Raw genomic sequence first — 12,374 nt, 5'->3', positions numbered from 1 at the left:
TTCTGCCCAATCTAACAAATATTAGGCAACTTTGACTCTCTATAATGTTAAGGAATTAAAGATCAAACTGAAGTCTATTACAGCAATATTTTGAATTACTACCAAATATTTATGAAATTTGAGTTAAAATTTAACTTGATTAACCAAAATTGAAATTTGGTGTGCTAAATTGTTCGACAAATTTTTTAATCTAAATTGAACCCAGTTGATTAATAAGATTAATTGAAATAAGGCTTGTGATATCAGTTACAATTACATAATTTGAAGTTAAGATGTTTTTATCAACAAGTTAGTGTCAGCTATAGTCAAGCTGGATATTTGTGTATCTCTAGGTACGATCAAACCATAAACACAAACAGTTTATTATAGTTTACACAAAACACACCATCACTCTACTGGCCAATAATCATGTGATAATTAGTAACCCCAGTGGTAAGTGAAGCCGTAGTTGCCAAGTGATGTCACATAATGTTTAAAATATACTTTAGTTGATATTAGATAGAGTTCTGAGTCTGTGAATTATATCTAAACTTCATGTTAAAAGGGTCAAGGACACATAAATAGTATGAAACGTGACCTATAATGGACTGCTGGTGTTTAAGTTTTGAATCATAACCAGTTATATACAAATATCTTTACTAGATATAGTCAGTTATCTTACTTAGTAAATTAACAATAAACAATTCAACAAAAATAATAATTAAACAATTTCTTTATCTTACATAATTTATAATAACATGGCAAATTGGACAGGTTTCTGTTAACTTAAAGGTAAAAAGTTTATAAGAGATTGTAAACAATTTTCGTAAACTTTTTATATGTATCAGGTACACTGATAGCATCAATTTACACCATTCTAATTTTCAATCAGAGTCTGTGGTTCTTACAATTTCACTAGAACTAAGTGTTTTATATATTAGCAGCTTTTGCGATTAATGACGTAATAAAATGCTTAGTTTCCGTTGAATTGCAAGACCCATAGACGTCTGATTGAAAATTAGAATGGTGTAAATTGATGCTATCAGTGACCCCCGATACACATAAAATGTTTATGAAATCTCTTTACAATCCGCTTACTAAAAACCTCAGGTCTTCACATATCATACATTAGACAACATTACTAACAGAAACCTATCCAAATTTTAAAATGTCAATCACTGGGCATTATAGAATACTGTCTTCTTATCATCCATCTTCAATGTCTGATTAAACTCAACATCAGCTTTTTTTAACCTGACTAGAAAACTGCTTTTAGCTATTATTGAGTCCTATCAGCCAATCAATTGGAAGCTTAGAAGACAATAAACACTTTCAATAATATACATGTATTTAAAAAAAAAATTGAATATTCAACACATAATGGATTTGCTATACAAGTTATTTGATCATATTTTAAACAGTTTCATTATTAATATTTTATTCCATCATAAAGGGTTATAATAGAAAAAGAATCATATCAAATGGAGAAAAAAAAAGAGGGGGGGGGGGGGGTGGTGGGGGGTTGGAGTCTGTGCCAGACTTTGTGGTTGGTGAAAGCTGAATATTTCCTAGTCCTATTCTAGTACAAATTCAAGACAAGGAAACATGGATATTTTACAAGGATAAAAACTTCAGTTCACGACGATCCTGTCTACCAGCTGGTTCTTGGTCATTCCTCTTGGTAATGATTTTACAAAGATAATAATAAGGTTCATAAGTATTCTTCCTACAAACTGGTTCTTGCATTGATTTGCATCTGGGTTGTTTTAAATAATGAGGATGGATAAATTTCAACAAAGATTAGAACACAACCACCATTACACTGGACGTAACCAAACCAATGACAGAAAGAAAACAATCTTACTATTTAAATGAATGGATTTCTAATAGGAACTTTGGTCTCGACAAATTAAAAATAATATATGGCCACAAACATTCGTTACAAAATTAACAGTATTTCCAAGCTTTTCTTAGCATTTGTATGTGTATCAGGAGCATTATCTATACCTACTCTTTCTTTGTTCAAATATATGGTACATTCATTTTCCATCAAAAAAGTTAATTAATGAATATTTGAGTTAATTAATGAATATTTGAGTTAATTAATGAATATTTGAGTTAATTAATGAATATTTGAGTTAATTAATGAATATTTGAGTTAATTAATGAATATTTGAGTTAATTAATCAATATTTAAGTTCACTAATTAATAAATATATGGCACAAAAATTGGATTCGTTAAGATTTAAATAAATGATTGTTTGATGTATATAAATAAGACAGGGATTCACATGATCACTGTACACTAACAAATTCCATTTTAAACTCATAATTCAACCTGTTTCTCAAAAACTCTGGTAATAAAAATATGTTGTGTAGAATTTTAATTACGGAACAGACCTTATTAACACGTCAGCCATATTGAATCCAGAACGATTAAACTATTTAATGATACTTTTACATAAATTTGACTTTCACACATTTCTGAGAAGGGGCAGTTTTAAGTCAATTTACTTGCTGTAGGCTATTCGTTCATATGACGTATCAATGAATGACATCATTTGCGTTATGAACCAGTTTGGAATATAGTCCAAGTAATATCTGCTTTACCACCATACAATTTCAGCCATGTGTATCACTTTGTATCCCTATTTAGTATGAAATTTCAATCTACAGGTTTCTCTGTAATGAGTATCATAAGTTAATTAACCAAATATATAGATGACCGTAACCTTTTCAAATGATAAATATGACCTTAATAATACTCAAACTCATCTTGGATTTACTTAGATTTCAAAAAAACCACATACATAAATATAACATAGAAAATACAATGTACACCATTGCCCTATGACCAAAAAAATATTACAGTTTTTATTTTGTAATTTGTAGGTATTTTTTCACATTTTTAAGAGATTTGTTAAGAGGTTCTCTTTTATATTTATCAGGGACACTGATAGCATCAATTTGCACCATTCCAATTTTTAATTAGACGTCTGATACTGTGCTACAACCACAGACGGAGTGGCGTAAATTGATGCTGTCCCGAAATATATACAAAATTAGAAAAATTCTTTACAATCTCTTTAAATGATTCAAAATGTTAACACAAGCAATCCATTTCATGCTCAGACGTTTCAATCAATCTGTACAAACTAGACTTATCTTGTGTTCATTCAAACCAATACCAAAACTAAATGGACTGCTTGTGTTTAAAGGTGTTGTAAAGAGATTTTTAAGGTTGTATGTGTATCAGGGACACTGATAGCATCAATTTACACCATTCCAATTTTCAATTGAACTAAGTGTTTTATGACCTCACCCCAGCAAAGGTCTTATGTGATACAAGAAAATTTCATGGGGGTGATGTCATAAAACTCTTAGTTTTAGTGGAATTGCAGGAACCACAGACATCAGATTAACAATTGGAATGGTGCAAATTGATGCTATCAGTGTCCTTGATACGCAGAAGAAAACCTCTTTACAATCCCTTTAAGTTTTGAATCTTTCCTAATGTGCAGTAGAAATTGTGTAGAAATATTTTTATCAGACTATATACTAAACATTTCAAAGGAATTTCTGTGAACATTATTTACCTATACTAAAAATTACAGAATATCTTCAACACCAGTGAAAATCTTAAAGGACAGACCCATTTCTCTAAACATCTGGCTTCAAAAATATATCGTAAGCATAATTTTAAACATCTAAAATTTACAATCATTGAAGACGGCATCAAGGATACAAACTATCATATTTGTATATAAATATATAGCACTTGTCTTAAAATATCTCTTTAAAGAAATAAATAAATAAAAATAAGAAAATACACTTAAATATTTTGATTATTTGCTGATTAAATAAAAGAAGAAGAACAAAATGAAACAGCCTTGAAAAATTCAAAGAAACATGTACAACTTTGATGGACTTTGCAAAAAAACAATATTTGGTCACAAAAAGGCAGTTATATTCAATCAAAGATATTTCTGCTGTGAAGGTAAAGGGAAGCAAAGATATTTCTGATTGACCAGGCTTAATTCAAAACGTTAAAGGTGTTAAACATTAGCAGTTCACATTATTTTAAGAGACCATATAAATCATTTTCGAAACTTTTGGGAAGCTTAGGCAGAAAAGCGTTTTGTGCTTATTATCAGAAATGAATCAGCAACCCATTTCCAGAATTTCGGAAATTTCCTGAAGTCTTACATCTCTGTATTTTTAAGATGAATAAACAGTAATTTAATCTATAAGTTTTAACTATACAAATCAAAACATAGACAAAAACAGATCACTTTATATTTAGGTAGTAGAAGCAGTAATGAACAGAATAATGTTCACTTATAATTTTTCCATTACTATCTATTCAATCCAGAAGAGAGTAGAATCAAGGTTTTTTTTTTTTGTCAACTAGACTTTTTTCAACGACCTGTGAAATCTGATCTTTTTTTTCCCCAGGAAGTCTGGCAAATAGAGTTGAATCAACATCACTGCTCTTGTTTGTGTTTTGAATCAGAGCCAGATGTACATTAATATCTTTGCTTGTCTAAACCTCATGACAGTCGAATACAGGTCAACAAATATCTAAAATGGATACCGCCTGACATACAAAAGCTAACCTTGCACCAAACAGTAACACAGCTTGACAAAAATTTTAGCTCATAATTTACAATAAAATACAATAATCATCAAAACAACCACGATACTCGAGATTTGTTTCTAGGTTCAGTCAAAATGGACGTTGTTGTCACTGAAGATACAAGTTCGTCTTTTGGTTTAGTGCCTTTTCCGTGTAACGGTTTCAATGTTTCTACTTTAATATCACTGGCGCCACCTACAAAGTTTCTGTTCTTTTTATTTTTCTGCCCGCGACCTAGAAGTGGTTTTGGTAATGTGATAGTTTTCTTCTCGCTGGTAGTTTGGATTTCTTTAATGTCATCTGAAAAATTCCGTCGATGACACTGAGCGGGTAAGCTAACTGTACTTGACGACGAGGACTGCGATTGTGGCCCAGGATCTACTTCTTGTATTCCTACGCCAGATAAACTAGTTCCAGCATCCGTGCCGAATAATAATCCTGCCTCACAGCTAATCTGGACTGGACTCGTGTCATTTTCAACTTTCTCATGAATATAGGTAGATGACTTTGATCCAATAGATTTTTTTCTTTTCTTCTTTTTCTTGTGACCATCTTTACTCTGCTGGAAGAAAAAAAACAAGACTTTACAAAGTATGGGAAATTTATGGGACAGGCAAGGCCAAAATCTAATTTTTTTTTTATTAACAGAGATGGATACAACTTGGCAGTCATGGTGCTGCACGAAAAGAAAGATGTTTTCAAATTTGATGTAAGAAATTTAACCCCAGATCTAAATTATGATTATCATATTTTATCATGCAGATAATCCTGATATTAGGTTGTCATAGGTCCCTTGGTATTGTAATTTTGTATGTACGACACACATCAGATATCAATCCTGAAAGTGCTAGGGAAAGCTGAAAATGAGCTCTATTAGCTGTTGATGACTTACCATTAGGTGAGCATCATGATCTGTTGGTACAGGGGGAGTTTTATTATCACAAATAGCTTGATCAGCTGAAATTAAGATGATTAGAAACAATATTTAGATAATATCTATGAAATTTAATTTAACATTCATATTAACACAGATGAAGAAGTCAATAACTGGAAATGATGAAACATGATGATACTAATTCACTACTAGTATTGGTTAACAAAGAGATAATGTACATCAGTTTCCTTATTTCATACTACTATCAAGCTTATAAGGTTTATAAGTGCCATGAGTTAGAATCTCGTTTTAGATATAAAAATAAAAATCCGTACAAGCAAGACAATGCTGTTAATCAAAATCTCGTCCAAAGCATGGCAAAATCAAGAGTAAAAATATTATAGTAGTGGACTCCTCCAAAGAGAAGTACCATCAGGTGTTTCGAAAAGAGTAAGCGACACCTGCCACTACTATCTAGGTCAACATCATGAGATACGATCAGACCAATATGGCTGAACAAACAAATCAGCCAAGTTGCAACACTTTGATAATATCCAATAATATAAACTATATCTTACCAAGTGCAGTCATACTGATATTTTTGCGTATGTTAGTAGTTGGTGGGATGTAGCCTATAGAACTAATAGAGTTACGTCGAAGGTTGGTGTTAGGATTCGGCTGTTTAGGCATTGTCTCTAGTAAATGTTTTAACTCGGGGCTGATATTGACGTTCCGGCCTCTCATTAAACACACCACACATACGATCATTAACATTACAAACTCTATAGAGCTCCACACTATTTGACGATCAGATATCTAAAAATAAAAAGATAGTTTGTCAGACAAGGGAACAAGGATGTAAGAAAGGTGGCTATTACAGTCAAGGTATAAGACGAAATTCACAATAACTTGTGAAGATGGGTCATGTCTTGTATAATCCAATGTACCAGGACAGCGGCATTGGGTCTTGGTTTATTGTCCCATCCAAATGACTAGATGCTTTTTCCTTGTCAGCCCTCTTACCTGCATCACTGACAGGGGGAAACTGGGTTGAAAAAAAGTATATTGAAGAGATATGAGCGATATCCTGTTGGAGAATATAGCCTCATTACCCCCCAAAATATCAAAAGTTATCCCCTTGGGGAAATAAAACTCCAGATTAAAACCTCCTGACTATTATGACTATAAAATATTCTCAATGAATGATTATTATATACCTTATTAGCTAGAGCCTCCATATTATGGGATAGAGAATCTATCAATGATGTTAAATTATCCATTCTTGCTTCTAGAATATCTAATCTTCTTTGTTGTTGAAGGTCCTGAAAAGTTCCAATGAAGGGAGTGAAAAATTAAGTTTGCTGGAGGTCATGAAAAAGGGAAAAGGACAGCGGCATTAGCCTGCTCTTCTCGATTTCCAGCTGTCGAGGGATCTTTAATGGCACAGTCTGTAGCACACAGGGCCTCGGATTGAACCCTGGACCTACAGATTAGCGAGCAAGCGTCTAACTCACTGAGCCACAGCAGCTCCGGAGTTTATGTCTGATGAGATTTATTTATACATATATGCATGAATGTTAGATAGGACCATCTCACTTTGTAGACCTAATTCTGACAAGTATAAAAGTTTACATCATAATAATTTCCTACCCTAATTTCTGATTCTCTAGTAGTAACATTCAACCTAGCGATAGTTTTATTCATTAGTTTCATCATCTCTTCATTCTGTTTCTTAAACTTCTTACTTAATTCTTCTAGAAACCTGGAAACAGACCACACAAATTTCTATAATTTTTGTGTTCATGATTTACTGTTAAAAATAACGAAACATTTTTTTTTGAAGTCATTCTTCTGATCTGATGAAAAACATGAGAATTTTTTCAGATAACAATCAAAAGAAATAAGACATCTTGTTCCAAGTAGTCATAGAAAATAAAACAGAAAGCTCATTTAAATATTTTCCTTTGTTTGAAAGGGAGTCTGGTAGCACCTAGATTTTCAACTGAATTCAGCAGAATCTTATCAATTACTAGATTTTGTAAAATCCAGCATATTGACAACGGAAAAATGTAGTGACCATCAGTTGCTCATGTTCATGACCAAAATCATAAAAGGCCAAAGTGTAAGACACATCCCCAAGGTGAAAACCAATTACAAATCAAGCATCTTAAAGAACAGTCAAAGAATTTACCTGCTACTGAGTGAAACATTGAGTTCTAAAGCTTTGATACGATTGGTCAATCTCATAATGGCCGTCTCCCGCTTAGCGATTGATCCCAATGGAACTTTCACCAATTCCAGGTCCTTTGGTTTGCCAGCAGCCTTGTCTTTTGGAAGAATTTCATCTGCTATTGGCAATTCAATTCCAGGCCTTGCTTTTTCAGGAGCAGACACAATTTCACTGGATGATTGAGCCTCAGTACTGACTGTAGACACAGTGGGTACAATTACATCTGGTTGAATCTGACTACTTTCAGGGGGAGGTAAATCTGCTGTTTCTGATTCCATTTGAGTTTGTTCTCCAAGACTCTGCGATGTTGTTGCTGTGACATCCAATTTTTCTGTGGAGATCTCTGATTGGTCGTTATTTATAGAAATTTCACTGGTGCTAGGCTCCAAGATGATTTGGCTGGTCGTGTCGATATCTTGGGTAGCTTGCGATTCTTCGCCACTTTCTGTCGTCTTTGGATCCTTCTGTTCAGTCAAATTCACCACCACTGACTTAGTAGAATCTTCTTCAGCAATTTCACTTGATTCCGTTGCAAGATCGTTCAGCCGCGTGCTTTGGGATTCCTCCAGACTTTTAGTTACCGTAGCTTTAATGCCAGGATCTGATTGAGTTGGAACTATTTCAGACTGCATAACTTCAGACTCTTTGTCACTGGATGTTAAAGACTCTTCCGAAGACGACCCTGACCCTAATGTCTCGCTACTCTGAACAGTGGTAGACACAATCACAAAGTCTCCTTTCTGACAGACACTACGTAAGGGGAATTTTAACATAGTTTGTATATAAGAACAGAGTTTTTTAGGAGAAGTAAAACTGTTATTCAGACAGGCTTTGACGTCCGGGGAGGAGGTGAGAAGTTTTTCAGCTTCCAATTGTTCGTCATCATCTAACTTGGTGACTATTGGGGGATCTGTTGTCTCGGCACTACTTTCTGCTGGAAAAAAAAAAGGATTCAATAGTGTATTCTGGATTAATGCCTTCAAATTCATATCATTCTATGAATAGAATACAAATTCAGTCAAAATGAAAGAAAGAAACAATCATATTTCAAGGACCTTCTCTACATACTAATCCTAAACAATCCCCAAGCATTTACAGCTGGGATTATTAGATTAATGAGGAAAGATGACTTATTCAAGGTCACCAGACTTTCACAAACTGACTGAGATTAGAACCCCAACCACCAGGGTTGTTAAATTGAACATCGCAAATGTCCGTTTTCGACAAGGTCCTTCGGTCATGAAGTATAGTTTAGACAAAGACACTCTGTCAAAATCCGACCACCATTTGCTCAATGTCATATCAATGTGCTACAGTCCAACTAAAAACAGATCTTTAAAATACACAGCCATCTTTTCCTGTTGCCTCAGAAGACAATAAAATTGTGCATGTAAACTCCTGAGCTGATGAGAAAGAAAGGAAGTTGTAAATATAATCACCTGAAGAATCTTTAATCGTTGGAGTCGGAAATAAAACAGTGGGTAAATCAACAGGGTTCATATCTTCAGGTCTGTAATATAACATAACATTAAAATTATTATTTAATCTATTAGAGAACTTATCATATAGTTGAGTATAATGTGCACCCCTTCCTTAAATCCAAGAAATTGTGAACATCCATTTTCCATTTTAGTACCATCAGCTGATATATTTAATGCTTGCACTTGTTGATAAGTGTTCAGGGTAAACTAAAGAAAGACTTATGTTACAGAGGGTACACAAGGTAAAATAGTACCATCAGTTGATATATTTAATGCTAGCTCTTGTTGATAAGTGTTCAGGGGTAAACTAAAGATAGACTTACGTTACAGAGGGTACACAAGGTAAAATTGTACCATCAGTTGATATATTTAATGCTTGCACTTGTTGATAAGTGTTCAGGGTAAACTAAAGAAAGACTTATGTTACAGAGGGTACACAAGGTAAAATAGTACCATCAGTTGATATATTTAATGCTAGCTCTTGTTGATAAGTGTTCAGGGGTAAACTAAAGATAGACTTACGTTACAGAGGGTACACAAGGTAAAATTGTACCATCAGCTGATATATTTAATGTTTGCACTTGTTGATAAGTGTTCAGGGTAAACTAAAGAAAGACTTACGTTACAGAGGGTACACAAGGTAAAATAGTACCATCAGCTGATATATTTAATGCTTGCACTTGTTGATAAGTTTTCAGGGGTAAACTAAAGAAAGACTTACGTTACAGAGGGTACACAAGGTAAAATAGTACCATCAGCTGATATATTTAATGCTTGCACTTGTTGATAAGTGTTCAGGGGTAAACTAAAGAAAGACTTACGTTACAGAGGGTACACAAGGTAAAATAGTACCATCAGCTGATATATTTAATGCTTGCACTTGTTGATAAGTGTTCAGGGTAAACTAAAGAAAGACTTATGTTACAGAGGGTACACAAGGTAAAATAGTACCATCAGTTGATATATTTAAAGTTAGCTCTTGTTGATAGGTGTTAAAGGTAATCTAAAGAAAGACTTATGTTACAGAGGGTATGCAAGGTAAAATTGTACCATCAGTTGATATATTTAATGCTAGCTCTTCTTGATAAGTGTTCAGGGTAAACTAAAGAAAGACTTACGTTACAGAGGGTATGCAAGGTAAAATTGTACCATCAGTTGATATATTTAAAGTCTGCTCTTCTTGATAAGTGTTCAGGGTAAACTAAAGAAAGACTTACGTTACAGAGGGTACACAAGGTAAAATAGTACCATCAGCTGATATATTTAATGCTTGGACTGTACCACTCTCTGTAATATTGGTGTCTATTTTATCAGTGTCTTTATTTACATTCAGAACCTTCTTGACTAAATTTACCACAGTATCTATATAGGGTAGAAAATAGGACATGAATTTTAGATTAAAATAGCTGTGCGCCTCTGATGGAAGATAAAATTGTAAAGAAATAAGTATTTCAGTATGATAACAATTTAAGATTGCAGTTCTTATTGTCATATGGTGAAACAAGCACCTGCTAGCTATTTTAATCTTTTAATCTTGAAGGAATATATTCACCTTTTGCACTCATAAAAAGATTTTTAGCCCCATCTTTACTTTCTTCTTCATCTGTGACAGCTGAAATCATCAGGAAGATATTTATTAGACAATGTTGAAGAGGGAATACAACTTTAATAGGTAATATATCAAGGCCTCTTACAGATCTAACCTCCCATACCCCCAGAATAATGAGCTGGGAAGATACATAACTATCTTACATATTCTTTTTGTGTGTGATCAATCCAATGCTACTAGATATCCACCATATTCTTAATCTAGGTCAAGCCTTGTTGATGGGTGAACAATCCAACACCTGTTCCTAACGATAAAACTAACCTGTCTCAAGACAGTCTAAACCCAGCTCACGTTCACTGTTGGTGGGTGAACAATCCAACACCTGTTCCTAACGATAAAACTAACCTGTCTCACGACAGTCTAAACCCAGCTCACGTTCACTGTTGGTGGGTGAACAATCCAACACCTGTTCCTACAGATAAAACTAACCTGTCTCACGACAGTCTAAACCCAGCTCACGTTCACTGTTGGTGGGTGAACAATCCAACACCTGTTCCTAACGATAAAACTAACCTGTCTCACGACAGTCTAAACCCAGCTCACGTTCACTGTTGGTGGGTGAACAATCCAACACCTGTTCCTACAGATAAAACTAACCTGTCTCACGACAGTCAAAAATCCAGCTCACGTTCACTGTTGATGGGTGAACAATCCAACACCTGTTCCTAACGATAGAACTAACCTGTCTCACGACAGTCTAAACCCAGCTCACGTTCACTGTTGGTGGGTGAACAATCCAACACCTGTTCCTACAGATAAAACTAACTTGTCTCACGACAGTCTAAACCCAGCTCACGTTCACTGTTGGTGGGTGAACAATCCAACACCTGTTCCTACAGATAAAACTAACTTGTCTCACGACAGTCTAAACCCAGCTCACGTTCACTGTTGGTGGGTGAACAATCCAACGCTTATGGAATTCTGCTTCACAATGACATTGTAGGATCAAAAAGCTTGACTAATGGATAATTCCTTTACATTCAACTTTTAACATCTTGGCTAATTCTGCTTTGTATTGATAAACATCAATCATTTTATGTAGCAATATGGATAAGACTTGATATTATCAATCCAAGGTCTTACCAAAATTTTTCAGGGTAACAAGTTAATTGGGTTTTACTATTTAATTCTAAATTTCAACTCACCATTATCAAGATCTGCCTCGGAATTGGAATTATTTTCATTTTCTTCATTATCATCATCGTCAGTAATAGGAACCCCATATAATCTACAAGATATTAATCCGTAGGAGAAGTCTTAAATATGACAGGATAAAAACATGGAGTTCTATTCAATGTATGTGTATCAGGAACAATTTGGCTTGAATGGAATCAGTAACATTGATCTGATCAAGTCTTCCTGGGATTAAGGAACATGAGTAAAATTTTGCCTGGACACCAGCATAAGCCTACTCTTTTTGATTTCCAACTGTTGATGAATCTAACGTGCACAGCCTGTAGCAGATGAGCAGCGAGTCTGCATCATTGACAGGGGAAAACTGGCTTGAAAAATCTATGCCAGGATTGAACGCGACACAAAAATTTCTCAATCACCGATTTCATTTC

Source organism: Lottia gigantea (assembly GCF_000327385.1).
Source record: "Lottia gigantea unplaced genomic scaffold LOTGIsca_48, whole genome shotgun sequence".
Taxonomy (NCBI): domain Eukaryota; kingdom Metazoa; phylum Mollusca; class Gastropoda; family Lottiidae; genus Lottia; species Lottia gigantea.
The sequence above is the reverse complement of the archived record's forward strand: the minus strand, read 5'-3'. Positions refer to the sequence as shown.